Consider the following 14,556-nt stretch of genomic DNA (forward strand, 5'->3'; position numbering starts at 1 on the left):
ATTATTTTATTCAATTGAGGTAACAAAGGTCTAGCATAGAAAATAGTTGCTACTGATACCAAGAGTACCCTTGTTACCAACCCCATTTACTCTCTTACCAGACCGCACTGCTATGGGATTAAAATGGATTTCCATCCAGAGCGCATATCTAAATATAGACTTTAGTTAATTCGTGACCTTGCCCACTTCCCAACAACACTTTGTACTGATACTAAAGGCTGATGATATAACTAGTGGTGTTTGTAACTTCAAACCTAAGATAACATGATGGATACAATTTAGGATAATATGAGGGTCCAATGTGGTCAGACATATTTAGGTTCCTAAATAATATGACTTAGGTATTTTCAGAAGCTTAATTCTGTATACAACCTTTTCAATCTTATGTCACATTATGCTTGCCAAAAATACAGGAAGACATTTCTTGATTATAAATACACTGAATTACATTTTAGTTATGTAGAATGCAACAACATAAAAGTAATCTAGTGTAAATTCTTCCATTTTGCTCTCTCTGGATAATATTCAACATAAATTTGCATTGTTTAGGTTTGCTTAGAATTCTGTTGTTGTTATTATTGTTGAAGACACAAAGAGAAATTGTTAATAGAGAAGGTATAAATTTATGTAACTATATGTCCTTGTGTAATGATACATAATATTCAAAAGTAGCATATACTTTTGTAACTATATATCCTTGTGTAATGATACATAATATTCAAAAGTAGCATCTTAAGAATAAAGATGGTGAGAATGGAACAGGAAAGTGAAAACAAAAAGGAAAGGAGAAAAGCATCTAAAAAACCCAAAATAGCATCAAAATAAAATAGACTTTTTTTAGCATAACTCATAGGTGCCTCAATAAACACAATTACTGGAAATTAGAAGGGAAAAGGGCATAATTTCTGAATCCTTTCCAATCATGCTAAAAATTTTAAAATTCATTCTTACATTATTCAAGAAAAAAATCTATCTTAAACTTTCTGGCAAATGCAGTGTACACAAATTATTTGCTATGTTCTGATAACAAGAACTGACATTGATTTGAGAAAAAAGAAATATGTTGTATAGCTTTTTAAGGTGTCCTTCAATATTAAAAACATTACCTGATTTGAGGCTTAGTCCAGTATATAACTCATTAATAAAACATAAAAAATGCATTTTTCTGTAAATAATTTTGATTAAATTACTTTAGCTGGTAAGAGATGCATCCCCATTTCTGACTGCTTTAAAAAGTGTATGTAGTTTTAAAGTTCTCTGTTTTGATCTTTCCACCGTACTACAACCAGAAAGCTAAAATTCAGAATTAGATAAATGAAAAAGATGCCTTCTTTTTGAAGGGAGTATTATGTCATCTTTCTAGATATATCAACAGACTTCTGAATTGCTTTTGTGATATAGACAACCAAGTATGGGTATATCTAGAATAATATATGTATGTGCCATTTTGATCATAAGGTAAGGTAGAAAGTTATTCAGTAATATTTCTCCATGCTGTGAAATCATCGAATTGAATATTATAAATTTACTTTCTGTATAAGGTTTTGGTGTTGAAGGAAGATAGCCCTTAAACTGTCTAGAGGAATATATCTGTGATACTTCAGCGTGTCTGCAATACAACAGAACACAAATTTGCAGATCCTGCAAGAGAAAGTTATAATCTGTGATTATAAATAAAATTATAATCTGTGATTATAATAAAAAGAGGCAAATTATTGCCCATTTTTCTGTCCAAATAAAATTGATTATTGAGTTTAGAGCTTGGTGATAGAGATGAATTTTCTGTCTTTTCCTTCCTTGTCTGGCAAGGCTGTGAAACTCATACACTGGAGGTCTTCAAAACCTAGATGGACAAGGTTTTGAGCAAGCTGATCTAATTTGAAATTTTTAAGAAGGATATTGAAATAATTACATCCTGAGATCTCCTCAGTATAAATTTCTGTTTTTCTTGTCCATCCCTGAGAGACATCTACACAGCACTGTTAATTTCTGCCACACTTAAACCAGTAAAAAAATACATGGTTTTTTTCCTACAATAATATGTAGGAAATATGGTTTACCGGATAATATAATTCAGAAAATAATGGAGTATAGCTGAGAGAAGGTACAAAAAATAATCTAGAAACAGTCTGTAGATTTACATGAAAGCCAAAATTTACTTCTTTTTGAAATTCCAGTTGGATGTAAATCAGTATCTTTGAAGGGAAATACTGGAAGGGTATGGATTTAAGATTATGACCATATTTATAAAGTGAAAAAGGAAAGAGATGATTCATATCTCTAAATGTGCTAGTATCTCCTTCAAAAATATAATGGAAGCAAAAAAAATGTTATCAACCCTGTCAATATATCGCACACAAGGATGGAGAGTGTTCTTTCACAAAATCACATAAGAGTTTGGTGCCACCTGTTGACATTATATAGTCCAAATCATCTGCTCAAAGCACAGTCATCTAGACCAAGTTTCTCAGTAGGGTGTTCTGTCAAGTTTTGCATATCTCCAGAGGTGGAGACAACACAACCTCCTTGGGAAGTTGTGTTTGTCTCCAAGCACCCTCACAGTAGAAAACTTTTTTTTTTTTTTTTTTTTTTGTTTAGAGATTAAAACCTCACGAGTTTTTAGTTGTGCCTATTACCTCTTGTCCCATCAATGCACACCACTCTGGGAGTCTGGTTTGCCCTTCAGTCCCCCCATCAGGTATTTATACTCAGATTAGATGCTGCCAATACTTTTCTTCTACAGGATGAAAATTTGCAGGTCTCCATCTCTTCTTATTTGAGAAATACTCCAGCACCTTTCCTTATCTTTGTGGCCTTCCACTGGACTCACTCTAGTAAATCCACATTTTTCTTTCACTGGGAAGTCCAGAGCTGGACTCAGGACTTAGAAGAGAGAAAGATTGACCTCCCTCAACCTGCTGGCAAACCTCTTCCCAGTGAGTCCAAGTAGCTCCTTCACGCTTATTTGCTGCAAAGTGTGGCTTAAGACCAACTTGTCCACCAGCAGGATGCACAGGGTTATTTCTCCGTAGGTGCAGTAGTTTTAATTTCCTTTTATTGGACTTGTTCCCTTGTTTGAACTTATAATTTCATTTTTAGAAATAATTTATTCTTCCTTTGTATGACTATATAGTGTTATCTTCATTTGAAGAATGAATACGTCTAGTTTTGTGAGTGCATGATTTCTAAAAATGTAGTGTTTGGGTATACTCTTCTGTGAAGTATTTTAGAACCATCTTTTAGATGTGGGAAATCATGCATATACAAAAATAATGAGAACTTATAAAGTGTAAAACCATGTAATTTAAAATCTATCATTTAGTCTGTGCTCATCACATCATAATTTCAGTACTTTATGAAAGGATTGTTTATTCTCCAAACAATGCTTAGAAGTGATTTAGTGCTTGGGAATATCATCAAACTTAGTGAAATGGTAGAAACTTCAATCTGTAGGTGTTACAAATTAGCACTGAAGTAATAGAAACACAACACTTGCACCCAACGAAGCTCTGGATGATGGCTTTTGTGGTTTTTTGTTATTTTGCTTGGTTGGTTTTTTTCTTTCTTTCTTTCCCAATTTGGATAAACAAAACTAAAAATAACCTGTAGCTTATATTTACAGGATTTTCTAAAAGAATATTTTATAGTTTTGAGAAGAAAGGTTAGGTTTTGTCACTTTCCAGAGTAAACTTTGTGACTTCTGGGGGTTTTTCTCTTGTTTTTGTTTTATAATAAAGTTTTTAACATACATTCTTCATTTTAGCGTCCAGCTCAGAGAAAATTTTTGTAGACCCTTTCATTATCAGACCACTGGTTCTCAAATGAAAGAAGAGAGAAAAAGATGAAGAATTTTGTTGATGTTTTTGTTATATAATTTTAGGAAATAAAGTAATACTTTCTTTATTTGAATTTTTTCCAGGAGGAGTAGACCTTTTTTTTCCACTAGATAGTTGTTTTAAATAAGAGAAAGTTTGCACTGCTGAGCATGTAAAGAAGTCTAATCTTGGGATTTGCCACTGCAATTACCAATTGATGAAGGCTTAAAAACATTTGGGGTGTGAAAATAGTGGCACAGAGAGCAGATCAAATTACAAAACTCTTGCCAAAAAAGCAAATGTCCTGCACTGAACTCTATAGCAATGGCTACTCTTAGACATGAGGCCAGTGTGGTTCTGTGAGTGTGCATTCTTTGATCTCATTCCCTATAATGTCTTCACTGCAGTGAAGTAATTCCAGAAGAAGGGCTTGCTCTTGTATCTTAGAGTGTTAATTTCAAAAAATAAGTTAATTCACAAAGATTTCTTTGTATATCACTGCTGTTTTTTTCTCAAGAAGGCTGCAAGAAAGTTTTGATAAATGGTTGAATTTCATTCCCTCTCATGAGACCATTAAAATGTTAATGTCAACCTTCTCAGATGTCTAAGAGATTAAGTCAGGAAAAGTGGGAGGGTGATACAGTGGTGAGAGAGAGGAGGGAAAGGTTAAATTTATTTGTGAAATGCCAAGTTGTGAGCAGTATGCTGTTGCTCAACAGATATAATATACAATCTGTCATTTGGCTTGTGTAGAATATGAACAGAAGAACAAAGGACTCTGGGTATGTATTTGTGCTTATCAGTAAGGTAGTACCTTTTCTTGCTCTACAGAGTCTTCAAGATGCAACACATGCAACACAAGCAAATTTGTAGAACTTCTTTTCCTAATGTGTTGTGCTGGTCATTTCCTCATCTCCTTTTTTTTTAGAAATACATATTCGAGTAATGAAACATTGTAGTCCTTAATGAAAGTATAACCTATCTTAGCTGAAACCTTTAGAGGAAAAATGTAACCAGGAACTCACCATAGATGCTACACTGTGTTATAATGAAACCATGACATGAAGAATTTAGTTGAGATATTGCTGTACTGGTGATTATGTCAATTTGCTTTACTTGAGTTTGCATTCCACTAATATCAAGGGGTTTGCTGCTTTGGAACTACTGTAATGAGAAGTTGCATTTGACCAGAAGCTTTCTCATGACTGACTCCTTTCCTCCTTCCTTCCCATCAAATGACACATTCTGCTGAGGCAAAAAGAGAATTTTTGCACTGCGGTGCTGCACTGTTAGCTGTGTGCTGATAGGATATACACCTGGACTTCTTTTCTCTGTCACAGCAAGTGCATTGGTGAAGGACATCTGGTAATGACATCTTCCAATTACACCTGCTGAAGTAGAAACTAGAGTATTTACTGCTGAAATAGTCATAGGTCAAACTCATCTTTGCAAGGACCTTGTAACAGCCCCTTGTCTTTAGGTTTTATTTTGGTTATTTTTTTCCTTTGAGAAGACAGTCAATAGGACACAGTGATTCTACAGAATGGGTTTTATGAAGTAAATTGTGTACTATGCCTGGTATACAAGCATGTAATATCCAAGTCATTTTGTGTTTCAGAAAAGTAACTTAGGAGCTAGAATTCTAAAGAAGTGTTTTATTAATTGCTATTGAAGTATCAAATAAAGAAAAAAGTAGACAGCTGATAATTTTCAACTTATTTTTTTCATGTCTGTCCTACCTTTGATGCACCACTGTTTAAAGCCATAATACTCTGACAAGGACCACAAACACATTCACTGGCATGAGTCATGCAAAGGGCAACTACAACAGTTGTTAGATATGCTAAAGAACATCACACAAAACTGAATGGTGAGTAGGATTGCAAGAATATTACATCTATATTGGCTTGACTGTGTTGCTTAAGTCTTCTTTTAGGTTTGAACATCTCCAAGGCAAGGGATAGACTCCACAGATATTTTGTTCCACTGTTCGACAACCCTTATAAAAGTTAAATTAATTTTCTTTATATTGAACTTGAATTTCCCATGCTCCAGGCTGTGCTTGTTACCTCACATGAGAAGAAACTTTATCTTCTTTGGCTTTATCTTATTTATTCTTCTTCATTCCTCAGCAACAGAAGAATCTCACTTCACTAAGGTTGAAGAAAACCATATCTCTCATCCACGTGCTCCAGCCTTGGCCATCATGGTGAACTCCACTGAAATCACTCCTGTATGTCAGTATCTGTCTTGTGCCAAATCCCAGGACCCTGCACTGTTCGGGTGATCTCACTGATGCTGAAAATTAGAACAGCATCAGTGCCTGACCCTGCTGCTGTGGCTGTGCAAGTGCATCCCAAGATTCAGGGGATGCTTTGCTGCCTAAGTGCACTTCTTCTTCTTGGGAAGGGCTTGCTGCTTCCCAGGATCTTGCTGTTTCTCAGTACCTTTTCTGCAGAGCTGTTTCTGCACAGTGAGCCCTAGCCTGTCCTGCTGCAGGGGTGAGTACTTTCCAGGACTTTGTGAAACTCCGTAAATAGTTCATCCCAATGAACTGCAGCTCATTTCTTCAGCCTGACTGAATTCCTCTAAATAACAGTTCTACTCTCCAGCACACTGTACTCCTCTCAATATTCTGTCCCCCAATCACTGTTGGCACTGCCTTGATGTCTATCAAACAGGAAATGAAGGCACTAAAATGCTTCAGACTCAGTATCAGTCTCATAGCGATGTCACTCTTAACCATCCACTATTTGAACATTGCAACACTGACTCCCACCCTTTAAGCACCTTTTTCCAGAGCATTTTCTTTTCACTGTTTCTTGTCTGTACTCAGCCTAGAAATTCTTGTGGCTACAAGGAGTCTTGATGTGATCATGCCAAAGGCTTTGCTAAAGTCAAAGTGTGCAACATCAACTTCTGTCCCCTATGGGGACTCTGTCAAGTCCCCAAAAAAACACTGTCAAGTCACCTATCACAGAACCTGGTCAGGGTTGCCCTTGGTAGATATCCATCAGCCCAAGACCACTGTGGCTTCCAGAATGAAGGTCTGATAGTACCATGTGAGAGCAAAGCAATTCCAGGTTACTCTTGGTAAAGAGGCAATTAGCTATTTCTTAGACAGTAGCACATGGAAGCAATCAGAGCAAGAATTTTTCTCAGGACCAGTTTTGTACTTAAATGGGACAACTCTTTCATGTTTTTTTTTTTTTTTTTCTTTTTGCAAGTGAACAATTATTTTTATAAACCACAGATACTCTTCTTAGGTACAGTATTTTAAAAGTTAATTATTAAATGTTAAGCTGGAACAAATTCTGCTCTCTCAGGTTTCTGGAAATGAGTCTGGATTGGAAAAGCTCGTATGCCCCATAAGGGGCTATTAGGTCAGTTGACTCTGACACATCGCAACTGATTTCTCCCAAAGCCTAATAACTGTCTCATGCTTGTGCTGATTTTAGAAATAATGTTAGTTTTAAGTCACCTTAAATGGGGGTCTTTCTTTCAGTTCTGTAAATGGTTTATATATGATGTGAAAAAAAAGTGTTCATTGTGTATTGCAGTCTCTGTTAAAGTACATCTTTATTTTTATTACTTTGTTTATCAATTAAAAGACCATTAAGTTTCCCCTCACTTTGGATTTGATTATGAGGATTTTATCCTTCCCCATCCATATGCATATTAATGCACAGAGGTTCAGCATGACAAGTATTGGTTGCTGTGATTGAAATGAACAGGGCTAATGCCTTTATTAATGTTCAGCTCTTTATTAAAAAGATCAGCTGGGCAGGGGGCTCGATGCAGAGCTCACCCCCGCGGTCGTAGCTTTCCCAGGCAGCCGAAAGGAAGGAGGCGTGCAGAGTCAGTCACTGGAGTCCCGAGCAGCAGCTGTCCTTTCTCCGTTCCTTGTGGCACACCGGTGGCCCGAGGATGAGGAGGCGTGGCGTGCAGAATCTGTTGCTGAAGTCCAGAACAACAGCTGTCCCCGCTCCTTCCGTGGTGGCAGCACCAGGGCTCTCTGTCTCTCTATCGCCCTGCTTCTCAGAACCTAATATAGTCTGTTCCTTCTTAGGTGATGGCGACAGTTAAAAGTCAATCAGGGGATGTGTTTCCCTCTTCCTCAGCTAGGGCATTTGCCTAGACTCCTCTACTGTGTTCAGTTTTTGATTTATATTCTTTTTTTTCCTCCTAAAAATACTCCCACGATCCTAAGGGGTTTCTATTTGCATGTTAGTCTCAGAGTGGCAGCGTGGAGGGGTGGGGGGCCGGTTGTCCCCAGGTAGTTTAGAGAAAACAAACAGAGCAATTAGCTAATTAGCATTTCAATATCGGTACTTAGCTAGAGTTAGTAGTTTTCTTTAGTGTTGCCATGGGAACTAGGAAAGCCCTGCCCGCGTCTCTGGGGAACACCTGGAAACTGTTCATAACTGTTCATTATGTTTCTGTCATAACTATACAGACAATGGAAGGATAAGAAATACATGATAATATTTTGGTGAAGAGTTGTCCATGGCAACCTTTGGCAACCTTTGGCAAGATTGTCCGTGAAAAATAGGGAAACAGGGAAACAATGCCTGTGTTTTTTTCTATCCCTACTCTGCTGCAACCCAATGTATTTGGAGAAAAAGATTCTGCAGCCTTTCTAAGCTACTTGTGTTCCTTCTGAAGGCAATTAACTACTGCTGTCAGATTTGAGTTCCCAGAAGAGCTGGTGCAGTGGTATTTTATTAATGATATGCTGCAGTAAAATGTGTAATGAATTGTGCTGTTTCATTGCACAGAAAATCCTCTTGGTTGCTAAGGTAGCATATTTCTCTAGTAAGCTTATACTGAGGGTAGCTACTTCACTAAATGTCCCTTTGTAAGTAATGTGAATATTTATTTATTTATTTGCTTATTTATAAATGTAAATTTAACTTTTAAAATTGCTCATAGAACTCAGATTAGTAAAAAATTTGGTTATCTATCTTATCTATAGCACAATCAGAAGGTCTCTGGCACTGAACTTTGCATAAATGTATGAGTAGTGTCTTTTTTTGTATCAACTTGTTCCTTTTTTCAGTTGCTTAATATTTCTCTACCAAAGAGAATTCAGGTTCCTGAACCTCTTCTTCCTTACTACACCACACCTGACCATATCAGGCCTCTTTTAACTAGAAACAAGTGGTAGGTTTTACTTCTCTCCATTACTTTGATCCAGTAGAAAAAACAAAATGAAGAAGAAAGAGTGATTCCTACTCCACTGGCAGTCTGAAGGCTACAGCTAACCACCAAGTTGCTATTTTCTGTTTCAGTACCTAATTAATATTTCTTGTGATTAGGTTAAATTCACCATATTTATACAGGCACATCAAGGAATCACCCTCTAGTTTTGGGGCAAACACTGGGCATGATATCTATACCTTGGTTGTGACAAGAACATAAAGCATTTCTGCATCAGAAAACTTTATATGATTTAGTCATTGAACAATTAATTCTTGTGCTGCTGAGTCCATGTGCTATGACACTGTTGAAATGCCACTGTTCTGAACTAGAGAAGAAAAGATGAAGGTAAACACTGAAGTTGCACTGTTTAGTGGCACTGGACTTTTTCAAGATGCAATTTGAAAGGCTGCTAGACAATCTCACCCAGGCTGCCTTTCCCATGAGGACTGTACCACTTTAATCTTTTAAAGTCCCTGAGTCTGGTCTTTGTCTTTATGATTCTGTGACTTGGCTCCAGGAGCTGATGATGTGGATTGAAAGTCAGAGGAAACGGGAATAAGTCAGGCATTTGAGAAATATATACAAGATATATGAGAGCACCAACACAGGCAGATGCAGACAACCTCAGACTCACCACTTTTTCAACAGTATCTAAAACTCAGTAGGTGACTTATGGTGAACTCCATTTTATAAACTATTCTAAAAATTACACTGGAAGATCATAGTAACCATAACCATATAGTGTATAAATTCTGATTTAGCAATATAAAAGAGTTTTTGTCATTGATTCGTTGTTTTTCCTCCTGTCTGAATAGTTATGGCTTCTAATGATTCTCCCTTGAAAACTGGAGAGATATACATTCTTTTGTATAGAAAAAGTCGCCAGATGATAACTATATACCAGTGATTTAAGTGGCTTTTAATAATATTATTGGCAAAAATAGTAGAAGATTGTTGCATCCTGGACTTTGGGTTTAGATTAGGGTTTTTAATTTATGTTAAAATAAGTCAAGTTCTGTAATCCCGCGTTTCCCCCGTGTTGTTCCCCCCCGCGGTTTCTGGCCCCATGCTGCCTGCTGCCGGAATCTTACCCCTGTGCCGCTCCTGTAACCACCCTGCCGTCCGGCCCCGGGAAACCCCGTGCTGGCCACCCCAAGCCACACGATCCCGCTCAGCCCGCGGCTCGGTGCCCGCCCCTGCGGGGTTCTCTGGTTGGTTGCTGTTGCTGGCGTCACCACCACGGCAGCCGCCCCTATTGGCCGGCAGGCCGTGGATCCTCTCGCCCCGTCCCTCCATAAAACTCTATCCCACCGGCACCCAGACGCCATTTTCTCCCATGCGAGTGCCGGAGCGGTCATGTCTTTCCATCGATCCGCGCCATGTGTGACCAATAAACTGTTCCTGCCAAGCACGGAGTAAATGGACAAATTCCTTACCTCTTTGCCGGATCCCTAGCGCACGGTAACAGAGGCTGCCCAGCCCACGCGCCTGAGACACAGAGCCGTGTCCTGGAACCCGTGGCAGCAAACCCCAGCAGCACGTGGAAGCTACGCCACAGCCGGGCTCCCAAGAGCCGCGTGCAGCCGGGGAGAGTGAAAACCCACGCCGCAATTGGCGCCCAATGTTGGACCGAGGACAGCGCTGAGCTGATCACATGGATGGAGGTTCACCGCGGAGCTCCAGGAACAGCGCCGGGAGCCGCCGCCGCTGGCCAGGGGCTGCGCCGCTGCCAAGGGGGGAGCGCCGCCGCCAAGCCAGAGCGGGCAGCGCTGGATCACCGCTCTGTGCCGGATGGAAACCGAGAGCAGGGGCTCTCCAAAGTACGTCAGTGAAGTCTCCGTCGCCCACGAGGGACCAGACAGTGTGTCCTGCGTGGGACAGGAAGTGCAAACTTTCACAGCCAGGAGGGCAGAAGAAAGAACACTTCCCGGGACTCCCGGACCCTGGTGGCAGCTTTTCTTTGCAGAGACTTCAGTCTGGTATTAGTCGTGGAAACGTGTCCAGCTAATACGGGGAGGGCTGGCTGTGTTCCCGAGGTTGGGATGTGCGGCGCGCAGCACGAACGGCAGCCGCTGGAGTCACCTGCATTTTTTTGCTTTTTTTTTCTTTTTTACTGCCCCAGGGGTGAGGTGGTTTGGGTGGAAGAAGCATGGGGACCGTGCTATCTGCCCAACAAAAGGAATTTTATTCCCAAGTTAAGGAAATCCTTTTGGTGAAGGGCCGATACCCAAAAAATTTAGTGAAGAAATTTGTCCAGTGGTTGTTCTTTGCTTTCCCCCGTCTGTCTACCGAGGACGCGGGCAAAACAGAATTTTGGGAGCAAGTGGGAAAAAGGTTAGCAGAAGGGATCAGTAGGGATCCTTCCATAGACGACTGCTTCCCTAAATTCCATTTGTTGATCTCAGATGTAGTAAAATCAGATCCCACGCGAAACTCGGTTGGGGAAAGGAAAGAACCATCCAGAAAATCTGTTACTCCCTCTGAATCCGTTTTCCCATCCCCTTCTCCTACCCCTTCTTCCTCTTACCCGGGTGGGCGAGGGGGGCACCCCGTCAGTCTGAGATGCAGGGCAGCTCCACAAACGTGGACCGTGCTCCTGGCTCCCCCAAGCCACCCTGGTATCTCTGCCTTAGCGAGATTGGTCGATTCGCTGAGGCCATGACCCTAAACCCCTTTTCCCTTTTTCCCAGTTGAAAATCCCAGTTTCGGCGCTACCCTGCACAGTTCTGTTTCTTTAATCCCCTTTCTTTGTTCCTCTGAGGAGGCTGAGGCCACGTGGTTGATCCCTTTGTCTTCCCAAGATGGAGGGCGGCCACATGGCAGGGTCTCTTCTTCCCACAACCCCTTTCTGTCCTTTGTTCCCAGTGTCCCCGCCTTTGACCCAACCCCAACCTGCCTCCCTGTGGGCGTGGGCACCGCCCCCTCGGGAGGTCAGGTTGCTCCCTCACCCATTGTTCTCCCTCGAATGGGTGTTGCCTCGAGTCCTTTGCATGTCGTCCCTGCTGAGTCATCAACTCCGCCCTCCTCCACTGGGGAGAGCTCTGCCATCTCCACCCCGCTGCCTGAGGGAGGCAGCCCCCGTCCTGTTGCCCGCACCCTATCCCCGTCTTCCCATGGGCCCCGGAGAGCCGGGCGGGAGGGAAGAGGAGAGGGGGGGGGGACGGGAACCCCTACCTCCAAGTTCCCATGGGCCCCAGACGTCTGGGCGGGAGGGAAAAGGAGAGGGGGGGGAATCAGAGCCCCTGCCTCCACAGTCCCATGGTTCCCGGAGACCCGGGAGGGAGGGAAGCAGGGGGATGTGGGTCTCTGAGCATTTTCCAGATTCCGTGGAACGGGTCGAGCTGACAGATGAGAGGCATGTAGAGGGATCGGAAGTTCAGGACAAGTTTGTCCTGGAAGCGGCATCCATGAACACTGCTGCCTTGGATGCCGTGCCTCCAAAGAATGCTGGTCCAAAGCAGCCTCCAACAAGATGCCAGTGCTTCCACTGTAATCAGAGAGGACATTTTGTTGTTCAGTGTCCATTTCTGGGCAGGGCACCCCCAGGGACAGTGGGAGGGGGGAGAGGGGGGGGAGGGAGACCCCATTCCCCCAAAAACTGAAAAAACAACGCGCACCTGCCTCGCGTGAAGATAAAAGTAAGGCAGGTCACAGCACCTTAAGGGGAGCTGTGATTGATCAAGTAACTGTGCAGGTGGTAGTTCAGAACATCAGAGTGCCTTTGAGTGTGGCAGATGACCCCGCCAATCGGAGGGTTGCATCAAACCGCAGGCGACGCAAAAACAAAAAGGACCCTACAATCTCCTTAAAAAATGTTTTTCCCCAAAGCCCCAGTCTGTGTGTGTCCAAATCCCCACGTTTGTAATAAAGTTGTCCCAGTTTCCCTATCCCTAAACACCCTGAGAGGAACCAGCCCCAGCACCATCTCCAGGCCCTCCCCACCTGCGTAGTCACCGCAGTTGCAGCAGCAGAAGAAGCTGGGAGAAGAGGCCACTGCTTGAGAGACTGAATCAACACCACTGCTTTCTTTTATATTTTATTAAGCGGGGAGATGTTGCATCCCGGAGTTTGGGTTTAGATTAGGGTTTTTAATTTATGTTAAAATAAGTCAAGTTCTGTAATCCCGCGTTTCCCCCGTGTTGTTCCCCCCCGCGGTTTCTGGCCCCATGCTGCCTGCTGCCGGAATCTTACCCCTGTGCTGCTCCTGTAACCACCCTGCCATCTGGCCCCGGGAAACCCCGTGCTGGCCACCCCAAGCCACACGATCCCACTCAGCCCGCGGCTCGGTGCCCGCCCCTGCGGGGTTCTCTGGTTGGTCGCTGTTGCTGGCGTCACCACCACGGCAGCCGCCCCTATTGGCCGGCAGGCCGTGGATCCTCTCGCCCCGCCCCTCCATAAAACCCTATCCCGCCGGCACCCAGACGCCATTTTCTCCCATGCGAGTGCCGGGAGTGGTCGCGTCTTTCCATCAATCCGCGCCATGTGTGACCAATAAACTGTTCCTGCCAAGCACGGAGTAAATGGACAAATTCCTTACCTCTTTGCCGGACCCCTAGCGCACGGTAACAGAGGCTGGCCAGCCCACGCGCCCGAGACACGGAGCCGTGTCCTGGAACCCGCGGCAGCAAACCCCAGCAGCACATGGAAGCTACGCCACAGCCGGGCTCCCAAGAGCCGCGTGCAGCCAGGGAGAGTGAAAACCCACGCCACAGAAGATACTTTTTTTTTTTTAAATTGCTTTTTCTTCCAAGAAAGAAATTTAGTAGTCCCATTGAGTTTATGAACATGGATCTCTTTTTTTCTCACCAAATATGTTGCATCAGAATGAGGTATTTTTAGCACTGTAGGATCAAGTCTGTCATTTTTGATGCTTGGTTTCCAAATTGGAATGGTTATGTATTGTAAAGTGTAGACTGCAACTCTAGCTTTGTAATACTTCTTTCACCAGTATCTTCCATTGGAACAGTTTCAAATATCCTGTGTATGCAGTGGAATTAGTGTAAATGATAAATATTGCTGAAACTGCTTCGTAACTTTTAAAACCTTGGTCTACTTTTTTTTTTTCTTTTTCATTAGTACATGTTACCAAAGGCTAAATATCCACCTGTGTTTTGCAATCAGCAATCTTCTGAATGTCATAGAAACAACAGATGTTACAGAATAGTTTAAAAGAAACCTTAGTGCAGAGGGATAGTGGAATACACTTTATTAAAAGTCTCCCAAAAGAAAACATAAGAACAATGTAAGAATTGTACTGAGGATGCAGCACATCTGGGAGGGGTCTAATTTTCAAATTGAACATGTGTGCAGTGATAAATGTATGTTCAGCAAGTTCTCTTTACAGTAGGGACATTACATCAGCAGTAAAATTAGAGATGGAAAGCTTCCTTGAAACTGTTTAGGTCATGCAAATACAGCTCGAATCTTGCTTGCTAGTTTTTGTTCGGGAGGGGTTCTTTCTCTTTCTCTTTCTTTTCCTCTTTCTCTTTCTATTCCTCTCTTTCTTTCTTTCTTTCTTTCTTCCTTTCTTCCTTTCTTC

The sequence above is a fragment of the Vidua chalybeata genome, chromosome Z (genome assembly GCF_026979565.1).
Source record: "Vidua chalybeata isolate OUT-0048 chromosome Z, bVidCha1 merged haplotype, whole genome shotgun sequence".
NCBI classification, from domain to species: domain Eukaryota; kingdom Metazoa; phylum Chordata; class Aves; order Passeriformes; family Viduidae; genus Vidua; species Vidua chalybeata.